Raw genomic sequence first — 14,287 nt, 5'->3', positions numbered from 1 at the left:
CCCGCGGCCGCCCCGCCGCGCAGGCGCGCCCCCGCCGCCGCCGCCGTGCACCACGGGGCTGGTAGTCCCGCCCGCACCCCCCCCGCTGCCGCCCCGCTGCCCCCGCGCCGCCCCGCCGCGCCCCGCGCCCCCGCCGCGCCTCAGCGAGCCGCGGGGACCCGCCCGAGGCCGGCTGCGGGGAGGGCGGCGCCGCGGAGCCCGGCCCGGAGGGTGGCGGCGCGGGGAGCGGGACTACGGCTCCCGGCGGCCCCCGGAGGCCCCCGGCTGCGGTGAGCGGCCGCCGCTGGGGGCTGCGGGGCGAGGGGCGGCGGGGCCGGGCCGGGCGGGGCCGGGCAGGGCCGGGCGGGGCGGGGCAGGGCCGGGGGGACCGCCCGCGGCCGCCATCTTAGGGGGCGCCCTGAGGGGAGCGGGTCCAGGGGGGCCGGGGGGTGCCACACGCTGGGCCTCAGGGCCACGCGGTTGTTGAAGTCAGAAATTAACCCGTTAATTGTGGGATTAATTGAACAAAATTGGGCTCTCATCACAAGAACAGACAGGGTTATGCCACCTCGGGTCCAGTTATTTCTGCAGGTGTTCAGCGCCTCAGTGCTCTCGCAGGCTGGGCCCAGCTGGTTATGACTGAAAATGAGCTGCGTGATGCTTCCACACTGAGTAGGGCTCCAGTGGCTGCGGCCCACCAAGTTCAGTAATTTCATGTAAAGATGCGGTAATCCAGTGTGTTTTCTTGGTTAAAGGCAAACTAAAGTCTTAAGATATGTATTAAGAAAGATGCGAGTGGAATGTTCTTGCATATAATGCAGGCTTCTGATGGCCTAGCAAAAGATGAAATAATGATACTTTAAACATAGATCGGTGATTTGAAACCCTCTTCCCTAACTTATTTTGTGCCTTCTATAAATGTTTGGTGCACAGATTGCAAATTTAGGTCATGGCATAATTGCTTCCTCTTCACAGAGGAGGATGCTCATTCGAGTTGCTAGTTTTGGGTTCCACCCCAGTCTATAAGCATGGTGATATTCGGCTGTTCTGTGTTCAGGCAAAGGTATTTTTAAATACTTTCAACTCCCCAATGCCAGCGTTGGAAGCACAGGGTGAAGATCAGGAGAGTTATTTCCATACCTGGCAGGATATTCGGGATAAGGGGGCAGGCATCTGTATCTTGAAGTGAGAGGCAGAGTTGGGCTTCTGTGGCATGTGACTATGGGAGTGAGGTGCCGAGGGTGGTGACAGCCTCTCCACGGCTGCATTCATGGGCAAGTGGAATTACAACAGAAACCAAGAGGTTTGGAAGTCTCCACATGTAGTCTGCTCTTCTAATTGCAGGGTCAATCAATTTCAGTATGGAGGTACGGATTGGAATTTTTGGCAGTTATTAGGGTAACAATCAATTATCTCAGATTGCTGGAATGCTTACTTTTGAACACACTGGTTCTTTTCCTGTGCAGCACAAAAATAAACCGTTTTGTGGAAACAGAAACACTGGGTTTTGGTAGGATGTTGGGTGCTATTGTAACCTGCCATTGTAAGATCGGCAAGGAAAAAGAGCACCCTGAGTTCTGATCTCAGCCTGACCTTGACTTGCTGGGTTTTACTAGGTGAATTACTTGACCCTTTAGTACTTACTGCTCTGTAAACCATGAATCCCACGTGCTGTGTACGAGGTTGTTTATTAAAATTTAAAAAGATCTTAAGAACATCTTTATGTGAACATTCCCAGTGCCGTTTTACGTTGGTGATGAGCTTTATGTTTTGCATAACTGATCACCTTACAGTCCCCAATGTTTTTAACTACTGTATTGGTTTCCTTTTCTAACAGATACAGACAAAAATATGTCCTTGGCACTTAATGTTCCAGTTAAATGTTATATCACACCCACATTTTTAAGTGCAGTAATATATATAAGAAAATATATAAGAAAAAAAAAAAACCAACACGCACTTAAAAGCAAGCTGTCCAACTAACAATTAAATTGACTTTTTTTAATTTCTTTTTTTTTTTTTTTTTTCTTTCTTTTGGACAGGTTTATGCTTAACCAACATCTACCAACATCTTGAAAGTATGGGAAGGAAAAAACAACAGTGTAGTCGGCTTGTTTGGGCTTTGCGACTGCTTTGTGTTGGTGATGCAATGACCAAAGTTCAGCCCAGTGATTTTGTGATAAAAGCAGTATGAGTGAGGTCAGAGTCAGGCTACAGTTTTGGTCTCTTGCTGTGTTTGTTGTTTTTCCCCCCCACACAGAGTGTGTTGAGAACTGTTAACAGCTATTTTCTTCCCATCCCCTCTCCACTACTAAGTTGTTCTCCTTTTTTCTACCTGAGCTCCCCTGTGGAAATGACAATTTTTTAGCTTCTTGCTGCTCTGTTACTTTTATGTATTACAGTTTTCCCCAAAGTCTGTGAAATACCCCAAGCTCAGTTTCACTTTCTTCTAGGGGTTGCTTCCCAGATCCTCTTAATTTGTTTTGAGAAGTTAGAGTTGCCTGTGATCATGGGGTAAACCAACAGCCTTGAATGGACAACAGTGACGACCACCTAATTAGAAGGTGAGTTGTTAGCTGGAATTTAACCTTGTGTCATGATGCTGGAATATTTCACAAGGTGTAGAACCTGGACAGGGAGTGCAGAACCCATCTTCTGGCAGCATGTTGCCTGCCACTGCAGAGGTGTGTTTACATAGAACAGAAAATAAGACTGTGTCAAAGAACATCCTTTTCGCGCTGTTGATGCCACCGATTCTGCAAAGGTATGTGTTTCTTTACTTTTATAGCTACCACCAATCACAGAGAGAGATACAAATGCTAGCCAAACGTGATTCAGATGAGAACAAGGCGAAAAAGAAAGAAGACAAACATGTCTGTAATATTTGCTGTCTCTTCAGTAATGGCTTACGTAAAAGAAAGTTGGTTATCAATTATTCATCAGAGAATTTTTATGTATCAGTAGAAATACAGAGGAGTGCTAGATATAACTGTACTGAAATCAAAAGGGGAATTAGGTTCATATATATACCAAACTTCAAGCAGATCTATGTAACATTAAGACTCCCACCCACCTTTACCATTTCTTTACTGACACATATCCTGTATTCCATTAACCACGTAATTCACCCCTTGCTGCAACTCTTCATTTGTTGCAGCCTCCCAGTTAAATGCACTACTTCTATATAAAGCACATCATTAATGAGTTTTATTGACAGTTTGCTACTGAACAGCCTAGAGCAGGAGTTGGAGTGACTCAGAGTAGGAAAGGCTGTGCAGCATACAACTCCCCGTGCATGAATTTGCAGAGATAATGAACCTCATCCTGCTCTTCTGAGCTTAGCTCCACTGATTTCGTGGTTTCCACTGGTGCAGATCAGATCTGTGCTGGTGTCTCTTCTGACTGTGCCCAGGTTAGACTGTGGTGATGGGTACTGCGAGTTAGTCATGGCCTTATTCCTTCTGAACTCTCTGACTGTCTGGGACCAATGCTGCGTATGAGGAAGGAGACATTTACCAGTGTAGGTAGAAACTGCTTTCCCTTCAGGTGCTCTCTTGTTGGCATTTAGTTTGCGTGAAGATTTAGTTTGTGTGAGCTGCTTGTGTGGTGGCACCGACCTGCTGCAGCTGTGGAGCTGCGGGATACTTTTGCCAGTTGTATGCAGCCGTGACAACAAGGAGAGAGAGGGGGGAAAATCCACCAGTGGCTGTGGAAAGGGTTATCATATGACATTTCTAAGTTTCATGCATCTTGAATGTTCTTGAAAATAATCTAATTGTATAACTTGGGATAAATATGACTTCTAAGTCTAAAACTTAAAAATATAGCCAAAGAATATCGCTGAAGTGTCCACAATACTGGGTGCTCAGGAATGGGCAGGAATGTAAAAATACTTTTTTTGATAGTTACTTAGATTAAAGAAACCCACAGCTCAATTTGCAGGTGTAATTCTGAGTCCAGCTGGCACAACTTTCAAAACAAGATATTGACAGAAGATGCATAGATACAAGGTTATGGAGAATGTAATTAGAAACAAATGGGCATCACTTAAGATTTTGTATTATATTGGTTAAACTAAAAATGTAGAGAACATCATAATTTGGACTATCACTTTTAGTCTTTTAACTGACAGAAATGGGCAGAAGCTAAAAATGAGGTGTGTTTGCTCCTGATTTCGTTCTTGCTTATTTTTATATCTGGTTGTATTAAAATAATTTTGTAATTATTTTACATAAACACATTCAAAAGCAGCAAAATGCATGGGTTAAGTATCGTTTTATTGATGTAAGTTAATTTCAGTGCTGTTTAAACTTGTTGGGAAAGTTGAAATCTGTTTTCCCGAGATACTTGATACAGAATGAAAGTCGTTCTTGGCTGTAGTCCTGACGCTTCGTTAGCACGAGGAGCTTATCCTATCTGGAAGATCCTGATCTTGAGTTTGGGCTGTGAAGCGTGGTTGAATTGCTCGCAGAGAAGGGGAGCACCAGCACGTGCCCTGTTGTGGCAGGTCCACGTAGTGAGTGTGGGGTCCTGCATCACAGCCGAGTGCTGCTCCAGGCACGCCGGGGAGGGAGGAACCGCGCGGTGCTCGCTGCCACCGGCCCTGTACAGTTCCACAGCTCGGAGCAGGGCGTCTCCACCGTTTCTGAAACCACATCCCACAGATCCGTTGAATTCTTTCACCATCACGGGCTGCCAGACCCACAAGGCCCCCCCGGCCGTTGTTACATCAGTGCCAAACTCCACTTCGTTTTTCCTCTCTGTGACTTTTTCGGAGAATCCCGAGGGCCCTGTTTGGTTGCTCAGTCAGGGAGCGGAGGGTGGGAGAAAGCTTGCAAGGTCACCTCTGTTTGGAAGCAGCTCCCTTGGCCTTCAGCCCTCCCCTCGGCAGCTGACTTCCAAATGGCAAGAGAAGGTTTTGTTCGTATGACCCAGGGGAAGGGCCCACTCCGCGGACAGAGATGCTGCCGAGTCTTGTCATCTGGCAGTAAGGAGGAAAGCTGCTCTGCAGGGAAAGCCTGGTGTTCCTCAGCCCGTGTCTGTTCCTCCCAGTATCACTGACCGCAGTGCCGTGTTTGCTTTCGCCTGCTTTGAGATAAAGTGCGTTATTTAAGCACTTTTGTATTAGTGCAGGGTGTGATTCTGTGCTGTTGGAGACTGAGTTTGAAGTAGATAATTTACCAGCTCCGGGGTCCCGGAGGGTACTGGGTGTGGGTCTGCCACTGCCTGTGATACCTGAGGTAGTGATCGCGGGCCAACTTTTAGGCACGGTTACTAGCAAGGACTAAAGTTATCCTATTTCTGTGGCTTACAGGGTTACTGCTGTGCAGCTGAGTCATTGTAACCTGTTTGGTGCTCAACCGTAGCCTTCCCTCCCTGCCAAAAATGCTTTAGCACAGACTATCTTTAAGCTGAGCCCTTCTATTTCACAATCCCAGGGTGAGGACTGGGTACGGTCATCACACAGGTGATAAGCAGTAACGCATGAAGCCACAGGAACTCGATCGCCCTCGCTTGTACAACTGGTCTGTAACACATTACTCGGAGTCTGTTCTCAGCGTGAGAGGGAAATTTGTTGTTTCTGATGTGATTTCAGGAGCAAATCTATCCCACTGAAGATCTCTACAGGGTTAACCAATTGTGCTAAATTTAAGAAGGAAAGAGTAAGTCACATTTGGGGAATAGCCAAGGAATCTTTTTCTATTTTAAATAAAAAATAGGTATATTTTTTTTCATGGAAAACCTTAGTGTTCAGTAGAAAAAGAGATAAGTGATGAATTGTAGTAGGTAAGGTATTTAGTGGGATAGGGAAATTTCTTTCAGTGTTTTTAGGATTTTGGCGTGTTTAGGTTAATCAGTCAGTTTTCACTTTAGCTTCGTGCCTGTCGGTTACACACCACTTCTGCTCTGTGCTGCCATACGCGTTTGTGTATCTTCATGTGATTGAGGGAAAAAAAGGTTGCCAGTGTATAAAGGGAAATTAGTTCAGATATTTAGTATCTAGATCTCACTTTTTCATTTCACAGCATGGTAGCAAATGTGTGTCAGATTTTTCTTAGAAAATTAGGATGCATTCCAGCAGAAACTGATGCACAGGCTCAGCTTCTACTGAAAAATAGCTGTCACTATTCCCCATAGCTAAGTGCTTGGAGTCTGCAGGATCAGGGCCTAGCGAGCCTCACATCTCTCTTACAGTTCTTTTTTTTTCCTTTCTTTCTTTCTCTTCCAGGAAAACAAAACTCTCTCGTGTCTCCATGTTAACACGACTGGAAATTGAACGTAGGGGGATCTAGCATGTGATTACTCTTTTTAGACAGGATTTTCTTCATAGCTGAATTGGACCGAGTCCTTTTTCTCCCAAACCAGATGGTAAGTGATTCAGTACTTTTAGCAGTAGAAAAATGATTTGTTTTCTTTCCCCAGTAGTTGGTGTGAATGTACTTTTCTTTATCTATTTACATATTATGTAAACACACTTTACCAGCATTTATGTACATAGTTTACAGTCCTAATCCTGCAAAGAGCCCTGTATAGGCAAGGCCTTGCACATACCAGGGGTTGACGTTGCTTATAGTGAGCTGTTTGCATGGAACTCAAGGCAGCGTTGTAACTGTATTTGTATTTTTATGTATACACTAAAATTTATGACTGTATGAGGACGCAAACAGAGCCATAAGCCCACAAAAAGTTGAGTAACTTCGTGCACTTTACTTTTTTCACCTAACAAAGCCTTTGAGGATGCCCTTGATCTCCTCTGTCTTCCTGTGGTAGGTTGTAGTTCTTGTGACTCCCAAGTTAAGCTAAAAGCTTTGGCCTTATTATAGAGTGTTAGGGTGAATTCCTCCTGGTGTGCAGGGGTAATAAGGGCCTCCTTCGCATACCTTTTGGACTGAGCTTCTACTAATGCTACTGGGGGGGCTCAGCACAGAGTGTCTTCTCTCCTGCTGCTCCTGCCTGGAGGCAGGAAAGCAGCACTGGGAAGGAATTCCATTAATGGTGAGACATATTTGAGGGTGTATTAAAGATCTCATTTTACATACATACCTGATTTCTCAAGGTCAACCACGTCCATGTTTGTGCATGTATACTGTTAACCTGAACGCTAAATGCGGGGCAATGTCTTGTTTTGTGCTGGATAGAGCATGTGTGTAAGCCGTATGTATGTCACGTCTGCATATGGATAACTGAGGCAGAACAGAAGGATCTGAAGCTGATCGCAGACTACACTGTAGGGAAATGGTGTGTTACAGTGTCAAGCTGCTGGTTCCTTACACAAGCAGGTACAAATGGGGCTGCCCAAGCAGGCTGACACCTGTCCTTTCCAAGCAGATAAGAGTTGTTTTTGTAGGTTTGATGTGCTTTTACCCTAGCTTTGTCTGAGAATTACAGTGTTGAATTCAGAGTCATGCTGCTGCTGCACTGAGATGACAATTCTCCACTTCAAAAATAGCGGCCAGTTTCTCTGTTTACGAGTCTGTCTGTATAGAGTTGGAATGTGATTATCCGATTCTCCTGGTTCTCACCTCATCTGCACTCACTTCAGTTGGGTCACTCGGGGTTCATGCACAGAGAGGCCTTTACCTTGTTTCCCAGGTTTACCCGAGAGCTAAAACACAGATCTTAACATCTCCCACTTGAAAAATGTGACGTTCTTCTGCCTCCATGAATTACAGTGGGGGAAGAAAAAAGACACATGAATTTGCATTGGGAGTATCATGCTGTGACTTACCAAGTTTTTCTCTTTAATTAGATTATCATTTAGTGGAAGAGTGGCAGAAGAGGACCCTTGGTGATTTTTTTTTTTGACAGGCATCAGTAACCAAGTTGGGGTGATTTCGTGCCTCACAATGTGTAATAGCTTACTTTTCCCTTTATACAACGGGAAGCATTTGGGGGAGTTTGCCTCTTGAACCACGTGGCTGTTGATGTGGTTATGCAAGGTGGCAGAAAACGTGCACCTGCGGAAGGACAGACAGTCCTGCTGGGTGCTGCTGCGTGGGGTGGCCTCTGAATCCCCCCGAGGTCAGGCAGCGTGCCGGGAGGAACACAGGCTTGTTTGGCCACCGTTGTCTGTGTTTTGTTTGCCCAGCATTGGCTGTGTTTTGTGCACTGAGGGCTGCAACTCTTGACACACCTCATCCCAGTCATGAACAGTCTCATGTCTTTATAGCCAGGAATTGCTTTATTACAGTAGCAGAGAGAAATAAAGGCACCAAGTACTGGGTATGAGTTTATAAACGCTGTACCTGTAAAGGAGCAGAACAATAACTCCTGCCCCAGCTGTCGTGGGCATGCAGGGGAGTGCTGTTAGGATTTCTGGTCTTGTGCACGTTGTGGTTGCCCCCTTACCTGCAGCAGGGCTCTTGCTGCCTGGTGGGATCTTCCTGGAGTGCCTCTGCACCGAGCCACCTGTCCTTCGCTAGCAGATGTTGCACAGGGCACGGCACCATGCCTGGCAGTGTGGCAGTGACCAAGACGTGTGTAGGAGGTGAAGGGAGTCCGGGAGAACTAAGCTGGGCGATCTGGTCAGTCAGGGTGCCTTCAGCAGTGAGGCTGTGAAGAAATGGGGTCGGAGACCGGTTATCTGTTACCTCCTGTGAGCCCCAGTGAGTGCCTGTGGAGAAAACTTGGCTCAGAGCTTGAGGACTAAGTAATTGCTGGAAGCTCTGCGTTACTCAGGACATAAGCATATATTTACAAGCACTGGAAGTACTGAAGAGTGTTTCTTCTGGTTTCAGTTAATAATAGGGCACGTTGTGTACAGTTTGTTTGCTGGATAGGTTCATTTTATTGTCTGTAAATACACTGAAGAAACAATTTTGTCTTTTGTTCAGTGTTACCCAGCTGGCGTGTTTCTTGTAAATCAAATGAAGGAAGGGGAACAAGTAGCCTGCTCTGGTCTGTATGGGAAACAAGAAGCATTTAAAATAAGGGCCTCGTGCAACTCCCCAGGAGTTAGAAGGGCCGAGCAGGGAGACAGCGTGTGCCACAGAGCACAAGATCTCCAATCCACCTGCTCTGCAGACAGGGCAAGAGGCTGCTGAGGGCAGTCGCCTCTGTGCAGAAGCAGCCTGGTCGAGCTCTGCCCTCCCGTGTGCGGCACAGGGCTCGGCAGCTCGCTGCTCGCAGTGCAAGCGTTGTGGTTTAGCACTAGGGCAAAAGAGAGCAGAGCCTGGCCAACTGATAATAGCTTTTTGTGTTTGAGACTGAAAGGAAGGATTAAGAATAAAGTGGCTGTGTGTGCAAATAATTGTGTAAGTGTGACTCCTAAGTGACTTATAAAAGGCAAACTCATTATTTAATTGTTAGAAATACAAACTGTTTGGCACAAATCTTCGGGTTTGGCTGAGCTGTACTTGACCCGTGAGAGAGCAAAGGTGATTTTAAGTCCTGGGATCCAAGGGGCCAGTCTGTAATGTAACTAATGCAAGGCAGAGTCAGTGCATTAGCTGCTTTGTAATTGCAGATTTTTATTTTGTGTACAGAACCAGTTGATTCATTATCTCTTGTTTCCATTATCTAATCCCAATCTTTATGTGTGAACCTGAGCTATTTTACTTCCAGGGTGGCATGTGACTAGAATGAAAGAAAGGTTTGATAAGAACAAATTGGTTCTAATGTAACCAAAATGATAAAATTGGTTAAATCTGCGTGCAGAATCTGAAAACTTCATGAGAAGCACGAGTTGAAAATCACCTCTCTTCTGTTCTACTCTAGGCCCTTCGTTTCTTGCAATATTTTGCCCTTGGAACAGGGACAGTTTGGATCCTAGAACATGAAAGAAGATTGCAAGCAATCATGTTTCTGTAGCGTAACACTTTGTCACTCCTCGACTAAGCTTTAGGAACCAGCTGTAGGGACTCTGCTGTCACGTCCTGCAGTGAAATGACACCTGTTAGCTTATTGCATCTTCATGTTGTTGAATTCTACAACTGTGGTAGTATCACTGCAAGTTATCAGCTGTCCTTGTGCCTAGAATTGTGTTCATCCCATTCTCTGCGAGCAGAGAACAGATTTCCTGAGGCCAACATTTAAAAATGCTTTCACCTTTCAAAGAACCCCCAAAATTTGAGAATTTGATGAAGTAAATTTTATTTGTGCAACCTTTTTTTTTTCCCCTTCCTTCCTTTTTTTTTTTTTTTTTGGTCTTTTTATCATGTCAACCTGACAGCTGGTTTAAATCCAGATGATGTGGGGGGATGTTGAATTTTGCTGGGACATAAATGTGAGCCCAGAGTGAATGGGGTATGTATGGAAATACTTCCTGGCAGAAGTTGCACTGGCTGCGAGTCAGAAGCTTGCATCCAGTTGACATCACTGGAAGATGCACATGCAAAGTGAAAGTGCTATGTGGCCTTTAGACTTCTGTTCCTGTGGTGCATGAGGTTTGGTATTACACAGAAGATTGAACCATTCACTTTTCTGGGTAACTGAGATAAAATGGTTATCTCTGATCAATTTCTGTCTTCTCTGTCTGGGGTATCCCTCCATGACTTCAAGAAAGTGCTGTGTATGTGCGACAGGGAGACTATTGGAATGGAAACCCTAATACAGGAATGATTAATTGATACTCGATCATTTTTAAAAAGATGAGTACCGTAGTTGCTGCTTATCCAGGTCATAGTAATAACTTGAAGGAATATATTCACTAAAGAGAAATGTTCTCTAAAGTGCTTGCTAACAGGTTACTTGTCTGCTCTGAACACAGTACCTATTTTCCTAAGCCCAACTGGCAAGTAAGTTTTCTTCTTACTTAAGTATACCAAAAGTTACTGTGAGCATGGTGGGACTGCACTGATGTTAAATGAATGTCACCAGTGGAAAATCAGGCCCAGTGCTTTTTTCTGTGTTTGGCAAAAGGAAGGGGCATTTCCATTTTCCATTGCTGATTGAGTTCCCCTGCGATCTTATCTAACATACAGGAACACTGAAACTGCATCAAGAATGTATTCTCCCTCGTGCCCTACCACACAGAAAAATCACACAACCGAGTTCCCCATTTGAGTGTGTGAGGAGAAGCATATTTCCTGTCTCCTCCCTTTGCCTGCTTCGTCCTGCTAGATTTGGGCTCTCAGGGACAGAGCTGTCTGCCACCGCGCGCGAGGCTGTGAGTGCTGCTGTGCTGGAGAGAGCCAGCTCCCGCTGCAGCCTGCTCCTTGGGCGTTTCTTCGAGGGCTGAGTTAGAAGGCTGGTGGGTGGCTTGCTTACTTCTCTAGGGGAAGCCAGTGAAGCGGGTGGGCTGCGTGAGTTCTGCTTCACTCTGCTTGGCACCGAGCGTGACTGGGGACATCAGAAATCCCAGAGCTGCTCAGACCAGAGCCCTGTCTGCACGCATCCACAGCACTGGTCTCCAGGGAGCTGGGGCTATGACACCGGAGGATACGGGTTGCATTACCACGCCGGTCCCTGGCAGGGGGTTAGGAGCAATGGCAGAATAAATACTTGCAGCTCGCTTTCATGTTGCACTGCGCTGGACTTGTTCTTCCTTCGGTGCCATGAGTTGTACCCGGTGATCCCTGTGGGTCCCTTCCATCCGGGGATATTCCGTGATGCAATGATTCCCTTCTCCAGTGCTGCTTTGATTGCATCCTAAAGCCTTCATTTGCCATTAGCCTTTTGTGCGTTGCTGGCCAGCAGGTCTGTGTAGCAGCAGGCCCACCAGTCTTCCTGCAGGGAGTTCAAGGAGTTTTTGGAGAAAGTGAGTGATTCCAGAAATCCACCACTTTCTTCTCTGCCAGTGCACTGGATTCGAACTGGCCCTGGTGTCTGGGATAGCTGGGCAGCAGCTTAGGGAGGGAAGCAGCACTGGTGTTAGGGTGTTTCACGGGCTTGGGGCTGCCGATGTTAGGTGCTGTAAGCAAAAGTTTTATGAGAAGAGGGTTGTGGCTGAGGGGGAATCATTGCTATCGGGTCAACTAGGGGGTAGCACTTTGCCATCTCAGCACACAGGACAGGCAGAGGAGAAGGGATGACTGGCAGAACAAAAAATCTTCTTAGCCTGGGCAATATCAGCTTGTCACCGTGAGTTCAGGAGTTAAATAGCTGCAAGCCTACTGCTGCGTGCTGCTCAAGGGGCAGGTCATTCATTACAAGGCACGGCAGAGAGCAGCATGCTTGGGGCTTTGGGGTGCTGACAGGCTGGTACCACCCAGAATAACTGCGGGGAGCATGGTCATGGCCCACACGAGACCCAGTTTTACAAACTGAAAAAGCCTCAGCCTGCCAGCCTTGAAGACAACACGCAGCGTACGTACCGAAACCTAACACTGCCTTGCTTGCTGCCTCCACAGCAGCTGCATACACGTGTTCAGCCCCGGGCACCTGGGAATGGCCTGACTGTGCTGGGTAGAGCAGGGGGCTGGAGAGAGATCTACGTGCTAAGGTGTGTAGATCCCTGGCAAGACAGAGCCCATGTGAGGATGTGGAGGCAATATTGCGGGTCGGAGAGATTGCAGGACTGAGTTAGGTAAGAGAATGCAAGAGCACACTCATAGGGCCACTTAGTGGGGAGCAAGAAAGGGTTTTACTGTTTGTGGCTTGAGGGATGGGGCTAGGGGTGGTGGCTGAGCTTGGGAAGGTAGAGGAGAATCTGGCTGGGCTGCAGTAATCTTAAAACATACCCAGAGTTTGCAATTTATCCCGGACCAGATTGGAAATGTTAAATATTCCTCAGCAGTGCTTAGAAGCATCTGACAGTCACAGTGTTGGCCGTCCAACTTGCTACCCAGAGCACTGACAATTTGTCCCCTCTGGTTTGTCACACACACCTGCGGATTTAATACTTCTCTTTTGGAGAATGCAGCATTTCTCTGTGCTGTGAAACAATGCCTCTCTTCTGCCATTCTCATGGAGATGTGTTGCGATGATATCACTTCCTAGCAAGGGTTGGTGAATCACTTTGTTGGTGTTCATGAATCACTTCTTTGCTACCAGTTTCTGCACTGGTCTTAATATAGTTTCCAAAGGCAAAAATCATCATTGCAGAGACCTCCTACTTTTTGTTAAAGAGACAATACTGGGCTTATCTCATTGCCTGACTTAGCAAGCCCAAGCTCCCAGCATGCTGCAAAAGAGCTCTCCCAAATCTGTTCCTGCAGCTGAAGTTACTGCCACCCATCCAGTTGCTTTCCACCCCTGCAGAGACAGGATTGCTTACAGCAGAGCAGGGAGAGAGAGCACACGTTTGTCTCAGAGGCTTGGGTGGTAATTCTGATCCTTGGTTTAAAGCTACCTTCCCCCCTCACTTAAATGGCTGGACTTCTCACTGGAGTGCTTGAATCCAAGGTACTTGCTCAGTTTTATTGCTCTGCGATGGGTCTGATACCCCCTGCACAGGAGCAGAAGCACTCTGAAGTGCCACGGGTAGGTGTGCAGAGGCTCTGCTGCTCGACACTTGGTCAAGAGCCTCCTCTATTTTATTGCCTGCCTAGGCAGTGTAACTGATTGTTCTTCTCCATCAACTTTGTGGGGTAAAGTAGGCAGGAAGCTGGAGGAAGCAGGTCCCTCAAATTCCTTTGTGTAAGGGAAGAGCAGGCAGCAGGTTGTGTGGGTCTGTCGAGCGAACGTCAGTGGTCTTTGACACCCACCTGGTAATGCCTTGGCACAGGGCTTTTTTCTAGGGGAAAAGGAGTTGTGCGAGGTGTGAACACAATGCTGTAAGGGTAAAGGGTTATTCTCGGCACAGCCTGAGGCTGCTTTAAGTAGTCCTTATGACACCACTAATCTTTTGGCAACCACAAGGCCAGGGAACTGCACAGGAGGCTTGGAGGAGCCTCTGCCCATTGCCTCGTGGGATGGGGCAAGCATGCCTCAGACACAAAGATCTAACCGATCTCTGATCCAGCACAGCGTGTTCGGAGGGTGTTTTCCCCCTGGTTTGCCTTGACCATTGTGATTTGCCATTTCTCTGTAACACATTACACGTTGTCAGCTGGTGTTTGTAACATTTCCCAGCAGCATTTTAAAATGAGAATTCCTCCGTGGAGGTCAGCATGCCGTGCGGGACACGGCCTGCGTGTGGGCAGCATCTGACAGATTCCTGTCACTGTTACCCAACAGGCTTGCCAGAAACCACAGCACCTGCCTGCGGGCTGCACTAGCACAACATTACCAGCCGAAGAGGGAAGCATCAATGATGTTGGTCGCTGTATGTGTTCGTGTTCGTAGCCCTTCCCTGCTATGTTGGGCGCGTTATAAATGTCTGCATGGATCGTTACAAGTGGTAGGATAATGATACCAGATACCATTCAGTGCTGAGCAGCCCACATGTAATTATTGTAACATAAAAGCAGCTCAGAATATTGCTTAA

At 46.9% G+C, this 14,287-nt stretch overlaps 1 protein-coding gene across 2 annotated transcripts in view; it reads left to right on the top strand.

Moving 5' to 3' along the window:
* Positions 1 to 149: 149 nt before the first annotated feature.
* Positions 150 to 14,287, top strand: part of LOC311440067 (uncharacterized protein) — a 131,587-nt gene continuing 117,449 nt past the window's right edge. For both annotated transcript variants that reach the window (XR_014695190.1, XM_084526496.1), the window contains exons 1-4: positions 150 to 269; positions 2,022 to 2,178; positions 2,433 to 2,543; positions 6,209 to 6,348. The gene's annotated coding sequence lies outside the window, so the exon portion shown is untranslated. The remainder of the gene's footprint in view (positions 270 to 2,021; positions 2,179 to 2,432; positions 2,544 to 6,208; positions 6,349 to 14,287) is intronic.

Source organism: Aythya ferina, assembly GCF_964211825.1.
Source record: "Aythya ferina genome assembly, chromosome: 7".
NCBI lineage: Eukaryota > Metazoa > Chordata > Aves > Anseriformes > Anatidae > Aythya > Aythya ferina.
The sequence above is the reverse complement of the archived record's forward strand: the minus strand, read 5'-3'. Positions and strand labels throughout refer to the sequence as shown.